Source organism: Notolepis coatsorum (genome assembly GCF_963971535.1).
Source record: "Notolepis coatsorum genome assembly, chromosome: 1".
Taxonomy (NCBI): Eukaryota; Metazoa; Chordata; class Actinopteri; order Aulopiformes; family Paralepididae; genus Notolepis; species Notolepis coatsorum.
This window is the reverse complement of record NC_140165.1, coordinates 25,167,612-25,177,565: the sequence shown is the minus strand read 5'-3', so window position 1 is coordinate 25,177,565 and position 9,954 is coordinate 25,167,612. Positions and strand designations below refer to the sequence as shown.

At 47.5% G+C, this 9,954-nt stretch overlaps 1 protein-coding gene across 1 annotated transcript in view; it reads left to right on the top strand.

The window, feature by feature from the left end:
* Positions 1–383: 383 nt before the first annotated feature.
* LOC311227348 (calcitonin gene-related peptide type 1 receptor-like) overlaps positions 384–9,954 on the top strand; it is a 97,588-nt gene continuing 88,017 nt past the window's right edge. The window contains exon 1 of the mRNA XM_084312959.1: positions 384–491. The gene's annotated coding sequence lies outside the window, so the exon portion shown is untranslated. The remainder of the gene's footprint in view (positions 492–9,954) is intronic.

The window sequence follows — 9,954 nt, the reverse complement described above, 5'->3', positions numbered from 1 at the left end:
GATTCAATCCAGAACTTTATTATTATTATTATTATTAACCACGGAAATATACACACAATATGCTATTATTGTTGTTGCCTCCAGTCTCATCGCACAATTATATCCTGTAACGTTAACCTATATTATCCTAATTCCTAAATCATACTACAGATATTATTCATCAGTGTCGCTGGGATGCGCCCCGCTGTGCCAAACTCAACTGAAAGGCGTGTCATAGAAAGCTCCACAATATTCAGGACCTCTCTCTCTCTCTCTCTCTCTCTCTCTCTCTCTCTCTCTCTCTCTCTCTCTCTCTCTCTCTCTCTCTCTCTCTCTCTCTCTCTCTCGCGTCTCTTTTTCCAGTGCAGTTGGGTCTAATACGCTGCATTAGTACAGTGTACTTATTAGTTTACTGTCAAACGCAGACTATAGAGACTTGTCTCGTGGAAAGCTTTGAGATACTTTGTTTCCTATTTCTCGTCGACTTATAGGTTATTCCCCCCCCTGTCAAGGTAAGCGTCGTTAAACCAAATATTTCAGCATATTATAGTCTTGATTTGGCACGTCGGATTGGAGATGGTGAATTTAGCACATAACGCACAAGATCATTTGACCATATAAGATAGAAGACGAGGTTAGTGAAACAGGCAAATTCAGACGTGGTTTTTTCAAGTCGTTTGACTTTCCGCTCAGAAGTGTTTTGACTTGAGCAACTTGTATTGCTGTGGCTTTGAAATGAATGACAATAGAAATATGAGACTAAACTAAAGCCCAAATCTGTGTTTATCAATGTGTGTTGTAGGCTATATCCACTTACATTCTTAAAGAGTTTGATCTAGGTGGAAAATATGCTATTTGAAACTGTACCCATTGTAGAATAAATCGGAATATAGATATATTTTTACCCCAAACATTACTAACATAAACCCTTTACCCCGAAATGAGGAAATTAAAACATGTCTCGTTTTTTAAATACATTTATTTTGTGGTGGTGGGGGCTACAATTTTGTTTACGTTTGGAACACTGATTGGGCCTTTAAATTGTAGAATGAGTGACAGTAACAGTAATGAGCAGCAACAAAATAACTACTCGACTTTTTCTGGGCGCTGAAAAGTATTTGGACAGATCGATTTATTTTTATTTAATACACCAAATAGCCTACTGACTTGTGAAAGTCGTCAACCCACAAACATCCTATACTCTTGGCATCTTTTCACTGTGTCTCTTTCTAAATACATTAATTGAATGTGAGGACGGACCTCTGACTATATAATTAATTGGCTCCGAGAGGCAGACAGTCTAGACAGCAGGTGAGAGTGCTGAAATACATTAGAACTGTTGCTTCTGTGAAATATCCCTGAGGTGGTCTGAGAGTAATTGTGATGGAAATTACTCAATTTAAAGAGTAGCAGGCTTATAGGCTATGTTCTCAGTTACTTACTCACAATCACAAATGAAAATCATCGTGATTTTGAGTATTACAAATGAATGGAGCAATCATTTTAATACTGTTGTATCTGCACATTTCCGATGGGTCCAAGATTTGGGGATGGTTCAATTGTAATCACCATAGTGCTGGTATAGTAAAGTCCAGAATGACTGTGTTTTTACTATCTATCTATCTATCTATCTATCTATCTATCTATCTATCTATCTATCTATCTATCTATCTATCTATCTATCTATCTATCTATCTATCTATCTATCTATCTATCTATCTGCTTAAAGGGATAGTTCAGATTTGTTGACATAAAATGGTATAAAATAGGAGTAAATGGTATAAAGAACCTTTGATTGCATGTTGCATGGATTACACTAGTACTGGCAAGTAGCCCCAGATCTATAGGCATTGGCAGAAGTGCTCACAGGAAGACATTTTGGGAGGAGGCTTGTGAAGAGGGCAGGGGAAACGAGGGTGTAGCACTAGCAGGCTGTGGGAGAGGACCATTTATGTATTCTTTTACTTGTATTACTTACCAATGGCCAATTCGCATGCATGCTCTTTTTCACCAGTGCCCTGTTTAATATCCACACAGGTCCACATATTCACACCAGGGAGCTGTCCCAGTAAAACCACAGACTGACACTGTTGACCACTAGAAGCTGCCCAGTACAACCACAGTCTGACACTGTTGACCACTAGAAGCTGCCCAGTACAACCACAGTCGGACACTGTTGACCACTAGTAGCTGCCCAGTACAACCACAGTCTGACACTGTTGACCACTAGGAGCTGCCCAGTACAACCACAGTCTGACACTGTTGACCACTAGAAGCTGCCCAGTACAACCACAGTCTGACACTGTTGACCACTAGTAGCTGCCCAGTACAACCACAGTCTGACACTATACCACTAGGAGCTGCCCAGTACAACCACAGTCTGACACTGTTGACCACTAGTAGCTGCCCAGTACAACCACAGTCTGACACTGTTGACCACTAGTAGCTGCCCAGTATCAGTATGAATGAAATGAATGAATGAAAAACTTTATTTAACAGATTGCAGAATGGGTACAATAGTGTACGGCTCAATACACACAATTGTTAAGGGGATGCAGACCAGAGAAAGACATTTGTCTTGTTTACATCAGGGTCCCCCATTTTCAATTCATAATGACATTTATGTATACACAACATACATGATATCATGACAATTATGACATTAGGGACATACATGACATACAGTCATATACGATATGCAAATATACAGTACTGTTACCCAGAGATCCTAACAGAAAATATATACATATGATGGTGAGGAGACTGTACATTAGGAGGGGGTGGGTGTGAGGGGGGGGTTTGGACATTTACGGTGGCCAGTTTCGAATTGCAGCCTCCCGTAGGTGCTCTTTGAGAGTGGTTTTGAATGTGGGTAGGGATTCAATTTTTTTTACGGCTGTGGGTAGGGCGTTCCACATTGTTGTAGCATAATTTCTAAACGTGTTTAGTCCCTTCTTGAACAAGAAGGAGGGCTGCAGCGTCTTTGTGGTGTGAATCCAGTGTTTTTTTTGAAGGTGCTCTTGGATGAGGGAAGTCAGTTGAATAAAAATAAGGAAGTTCCAGGCACTCTTCTTGTATATAAAAAAGGCTTTAATAAATAGCTTAGTTCATATTAGAACCATTAAAAAAACACCAACATGTTTCGGCCTCTCTATCTGCCTTCTTCAGGGCATACAGTGTTTAGTCCCTTGTTTGTGCCGAATCTGGGTTGCACATGATTTGTGGAACTCCCTCTGGTGTTGTGGTCGTGGTATTTACTGACCTTTGGGAAGTATTTCGACATGATAATGGGTACCCGAGTACAACCACAGACTGACACTGTTGACCACTAGTAGCTGCTCAGTACAACCAGACTGACACTGTTGACCACTAGGAGCTGCCCAGTACAACCAGACTGACACTGTTGACCACTAGGAGCTGCCCAATACAACCACAGACTGACACTGTTGACCACTAGTAGCTGCCAAATATTTTATACAACCACAGACTGACACCGTTGACCACTAGGAGCTGCCCAATATAACCACAGACTGACACTATTGACCACTAGCAGCTGCCCAATACAACCACATACTGACACTGTTGACCACTAGGAGCTGCTCAGTACAACCAGACTGACACTGTTGACCACTAGGAGCTGCCCAGTACAACCACATACATTACTGACACTGTTGACCACTAGTAGCTGCCCCAGTACAACCACAGTCTGACACTGTTGGCCACTAGTAGCTGCCCCAGTACAACCACAGTCTGACACTGTTGGCCACTAGGAGCTGCCCAGTAGAACCACAGTCTGACACTGTTGAACACTAGTAGCTGTCCCAGTACAACCACAGTCTGAAACTGTTAACCACTAGGAGTTGCCCAGTACAACCAGACTGACACTGTTGACCACTAGGAGCTGCCCAGTACAACCATAGACTGACACTGTTGACCACTAGGAGCTGCCCGCCCAGTACAACCAGACTGACACTGTTGATCAATAGGAGCTAGGGATGGGTACCTTTCACATTTGAACCGATGTGAATCGATACCGGTACCCAACGGTACCTTTTTTCGGTACTTTAGTCTCAAGAAATGTAATTTACCCTACCTCAGTCGTGAAAAAAAAAATCCAAACTTATAACTACAATTTTGACAGTTTTCGGCTTGCCATTGCTCCGACTGCTTTGTTGTTGAATCAAGTCAAATCCTAGGTAAGCATATATTATTTGTGTGAACGTTGACATGAAAAAAAAGGTAAAAAAAAAAAAAAAAAAAAATTATATTTTTTTTGTATCTCACTAGAATTGATACTCGGTAATACCGACGTGTTTCGGTTCGGTACCTCAAAAGTACCGAATTCGGTACCCATCCCTACTAGGAGCTGCCCAGTACAACCAGACTGAAACTGTTGACCACTAGGAGCTGCCCAGTACAACCACAGACTGACACTGTTGACCACTAGTAGCTGTCCAGTGTCCAGTACACCAGACTGATACTGTTGACCACTAGTAGCTGCCCAGTACAACCAGACTGACACTGTTGACCACTAGGAGCTGCCCAATACAACCACAGATTAACACTGTTAGCAGTCCACAGAACAGCTCCACTGGAGCAGTTCGGGGTTAACTGTCTTGCTCAAGGTCACTTCAACAGCATTGAGGTTTGGGATAGCGTTATTTTGGTCCAAATAGAATCCTGGTCCCAGTGGTTACTGGGTTTTTACTCTGTAGTCCAGGTTGTCAAGGAAACATTTCTTCGTCGATGTCTAGAGACCTCAAATTAACAGTTTGGTCAACTGGCCATCGTGGCTAGTGAATTTAATCATTTTCACCGGGCAATTTCAATGTTCAGCAGTAGTGTTGTGAAGGGCCAGATTAAACCGAATATATATATTTATTTATATATATATATTTAATTGTATTTGTATATTCTCTAATATTCCCTGATATCCCTTGTATATTCCTTGTACAATATGCATTGAATATCCATTCTAGCCTACTGAACATCCCATAATAGTCTCCATTCTACTATTGGTCGAGACCTTGGTGCCAGGCTGCCATACCCCTCAGACCCAGTTCAAACGTACCGCTCGACATGTACGAACAAGTCCTAGTTCCGCGTAGGAATTTGGCTACCGCACCACTAATGGGACTATTTGTTCATAGTGCGTATATATACTGCGCTACTAAAGTAGGACTTTCTTTTCAGTCCAGTTTCTTACCCTCCAATAGAGTCACAGACGTAAAGCCTCCCCGCGATGCCACGTGTGGGAGTAAGGCCAAGTTCGGCCTACCATCGGTATTGAGACATCGTGTATATTAATATTTGAATAGTCATATTTGGCACTATATCGTCGAGTTGGACGTAGTCTATTAAGCTAATAATAGTCTGTTAATATATAGTGCTTCGTGCGGTGAGAATACTACCGTAGTCAGTACCCCATCGTTTCGGGCAGAGAACTGGCTGCTTACCCAGGGTGGTTGACCCTATGTGAAGCTGCACCCGAGGAGCCCCAGAGCCGACGAGCGAGTGGACCTGTATATCGGATTATTCTACCGACGACAGCCCGCCTTCCCAGGCACGGATTATGCTTTGGATACTTTGATTATTCTATGGATAAAGACCCCCGACACTACCGTGTGTTGGAACCCCCCCCCCCCTGGAGAGGACGCAAGGTGAGGAGACGCTCTGCAAGACGAGGTCTCTCCACATCTCTCCCCCGTGGACCGGAGAGAGCCGGCCCACAACGAGTCCACCTGCTTTCATCTGTGGTCCAAGGATCGCCGGCGCATTGAACGGCACTACAGTGGGTTCACCTGGGATACCCTTGGCCGGACGAGGCAGCTGGATTCTACCCCCCCCCCCCTCCTACTCCTGTCGGCTTACAAGCGACCGGATTAACCCCCTCTAGTGTATCCAGCCTATAATCATTAAAGTATCATTGCTGTTATTCCTTAACTATTCCAGGTCGTATATTTACCACCTGCGCCTTCAGAGATTGGACATTATCTATTGATATACCGACGAATACTCCTTGCCATAAAAGTGCATACTATTTCAATTCATAAATGTAATTAAGTGATTAAGTGCTTATTCTACACACCATCGCTGTGTAGGAAATAAAGACCTGTTTCTAATTCGTACATTTGTGTTGGATCCGTTTCATCTACGTGAGAGTGTTCATGATAATATATTTATGCCGTGTACTGGGTGGCCGAATATTAAGTACAAAGGTAGTGGTAGTAAGTATCATATCTAGTAATACAGTCAGGGAATTGTACCCCTCAGTTACAATTGGTCCTTCGAGCCGGAGGGTAATTAGTGTAGTATTAATATAGTGTTATTAATATTGAAATGGCCTATGATGAACACTCCACGAAACGATCCTCCTAACCAACGCCCGCAGCGCGAACGACGGCTCCCTCAGTACTTAGAGGCTTACGCTGTCAGTCAACAACCTAGTCTTCTACTAACAGTAAACGCGGTAAAACTAGAAAGTAAAAGTATGTCTGACCCCAACGCCCAGACTACCCCGACCATAGAGGCCCCTACGGGCTCTAATGTAACTGACCAAGTTCACGGTGGGGACCAGTGGGAACCAGACATGACTTCACACCCCGCCAGTACTGAAGAAGTAGTCCCCGATGAGTCCCGGGAGGAATACAACGCTACCGAGAGAGAACTCGGCACGGAAGAAGACGGGGAGAGCACCGTGGAGATAGAGCTCCAAGGCTCCGCAAGGAGTACCCCGAGGGAAGGCTCCCCTATACAACCGCCTTCTCCCAGCGAGGCAGAGAGGACCCTACAGCAGGCATTCCTCGTCAGCCTGAAAGCCTCTACTGAACGCGATAGACTCCAGGGTGAACGCGATCGATTGCAGCTACAGCAACGGAGCGAAGAAGAGCACATACGCCTGGAAATAAGACGCATTCAGATGGAAGAGAATGTGGCCCGAGACCGAGCAGACAGCCAGCGAGCAGCTGCTGGTGCTCTACGGGACGCAGAGCGCGACAGACAGCAAGCGCAACTAATAGAACAGCTGATCAGACGGACAACACCCTCTCCCTCCGCCAGAGGCTCCAGGAACTCGTCTAGACACACCTCCAGGGCGGCATCCCCTAGCCGAGTAAACAACCCTGAACTTGACCAACAGACGAGGTCTATACCCCCCACAGACCACCTCCCCCCACCGGTCCAAGCGAGACCTAGCAACCGGGAAGGAGCAGCATATCCTGTGGAGAGGCTAAACCAGAGACTACAAGCACTGGATGACCTAACTGAAGACGAAGAGGAAGAGGAGGAGAACCGCGCCCGAAGACAGCACAGTACTCTACCGGACCAGGAGGTCCGGTACAGCCCAGGCTATACCCCCGCGGAGCTGCGCTACAGACCCCCGACTCTATACACGGGTGAGCACGACGCACGACCCGCACCGAGGAACAGCACCTGGACAAGCGGGCCATGGTACACTGCCGGTACCAGCCCATACCAAGGAGCGGGAGGAGACTCGCCTAGGAGGCCTCCCCCCCAACGCTCGCCGATGTATCCACAGTCAGCGTCATACATAGGCACGCCTATGGTACCCGACTTCACCCAAGAGAACCGGGCCCAGTATACAGAACTCCGCATGTGTCTGGAGACCATGTTGGTGGATGTATTGGATGAACGCCACAAATACGCCATCCTACTGCAGCACTTAAAGGTGCCCCGCGCACATAATATAGCGCTCGCCTACGCGACTTCCACCACCCCATACACAGCAGCGCTGGTAGCATTGGACCAGAGGTATGGGCGCATATGGGATTACGTGATCCAGGAGATCCGACACATCGACCGCTTACCCCCAGCAATAGACAATCGAGCACTGGACGACCTGTCCATCAGAGTGCAGTCCCTGGTAGGGATGTTGGGAGCGCAAAGAGAGAAGGGGAAGTATGAACTTTACGCCAACTCAAATGTGGAAAGGATTCTGGAGAAGCTGCCGCCCGCTCGTCAGGAGCGCTTTAGGCGGCAGAGGGACCACAGAGACCCGAATGGCCCCGAACCGAACCTCCTCGATCTAGCAGACTTCCTGGCGAGAGAAGTCAGCAGCCTACGGCTAGATACATTCGGACGGAGCACCCCTGGCTCCAGAGAAGGAACCAGACGACTAAATGATGGAAGAAGATCGGTGACTGTGATGCACCAATCGGAGTCAGTACCGAGCAGCAGGAGCCACAGTACCCCCTCCAGAACGGAGAAGTGGAAGATAGTGTGCCCCTACTGTGAGAAAGAACACTGGCTAGCGCAATGTGACTCCTTCCCCAAGCTGAACGCGGAGGAAGCAGGTCAATGGATAAAGTCCAACAAGCGCTGTTTTCGCTGTGCGCGCTCACACATGGCAGCCGAATGCCGCTTAAAGAAAAGGTGCACCAAGTGCGATGGAGCCCATCTGGACATACTTCACGACAGTAACAGACGGCGCCCTTCACCTGCACCATCCAGCCGCAAAGCGAGCGTCATGTACATCGATCCCGCCAGCAGCAGTGGAGCCCGAGTACTCCTAAAAGTAGTGCGTGTGACACTAAGCTACCAGAATAAAGTCCTGGACACTTACGCCGTCCTCGATGACGGGTCAGAGAAGACCCTGCTGCTCGCCTCCGCTGCGGCCCAGCTAGGGCTGCGGGGAAGCGAAACCCAAATGACAATTCGGACAATAAGACGAGATTTGAAGACGATAAAGGGCGAGAATGTCTCATTCTCTATCGCAGCAAGCGGCCAGCCTGAGCGACGGTACCAGATTGCAGACGCTTTCACCAGCCAAGAAATAGGACTGTCGTGGTACACATACCCCGTCGCCAAGCTGATGGAGAAATATGCACATCTGCGCAAGTTACCGATCCCGCTCATAGACAATGCTATGCCGACCCTGTTGATAGGCTCCGACCATGCAGACCTCATTGTCCCGATAGACCGGGTTCATACCGGACCCCGAGGCTGTCCTGCAGCAGTCGAGACCCGTTTGGGATGGACTCTCCAAGGCCCGCTCGCCAAATCTCTCAACCGAAGTACAGCCACTAGATGTCTCCACTCCCGAGTCACAGAGGGAGAAACCGCACTCCTGCAACACGTAGAGCGGCTATGGAGCTTGGAACAAATGCCCTTTAAGAATGGAAAGAAAGACATTCGCTCTAAAGATGACATTTACGCCATTCACCTCCTCGAGACAGGGACCAAGAGAGTCCCGGTCAACGGCGTGTTGAGATACGCCACGCCACTCCTGCGGCGAGAAGGAATGCCTACTTTCCACGCCAAGACAGACGCCATAGAACGGTACCTGCTGAACACGGAGCGGCGCTTAGCCAAGAACCCCGCCCAAGAGAGTGTATACCGCGCTGAGATTGAGAAGCTCATCACAGCGGGACACGTCACAAAGATGGACATTAAAGAGGCTGACCAGACCACTGAATCGTGGTACGTGCCCCACCACAAGGTCCATCACAACGGTAAAGACCGCATAGTATTTAACTGCAGCTACCAGATCGGATCCCAAAATCTGAATAAAGAGTTACTGCCCGGTCCCACACTCGGCCCCTCCCTACTCGGCGTTCTACTCCGCTTCCGCCAGGAAAAGGTGGCCATCAGCGGGGACATTAAAGGAATGTTCCTGCAGGTGAGATTAGTAGAGGCGGACAAGCCCCTGTTACGGTTCCTATGGAGAGAGAAGCCAGGAGATGAGCACCCAGCCATCTACCAATGGGAAGTCCTCCCCTTCGGAACGACGTGCAGCCCCTGCTGTGCGACATTTGCACTACAGAAACATGTAGCAGAGGACCCAGCAGCGGACGAAGAGGTCCGACACAGCGTAAAGAACAGCTTCTACGTAGACAACTGTCTACAAAGCCTTTCAACCCAGGAAGAAGCCGAGGCTCTCCTGATTAAACTCCGCGCCTCATTGATCAAAGGCGGCTTTGATCTCAGGCAGTGGGCCAGCAGCGATCCGCAAGTACT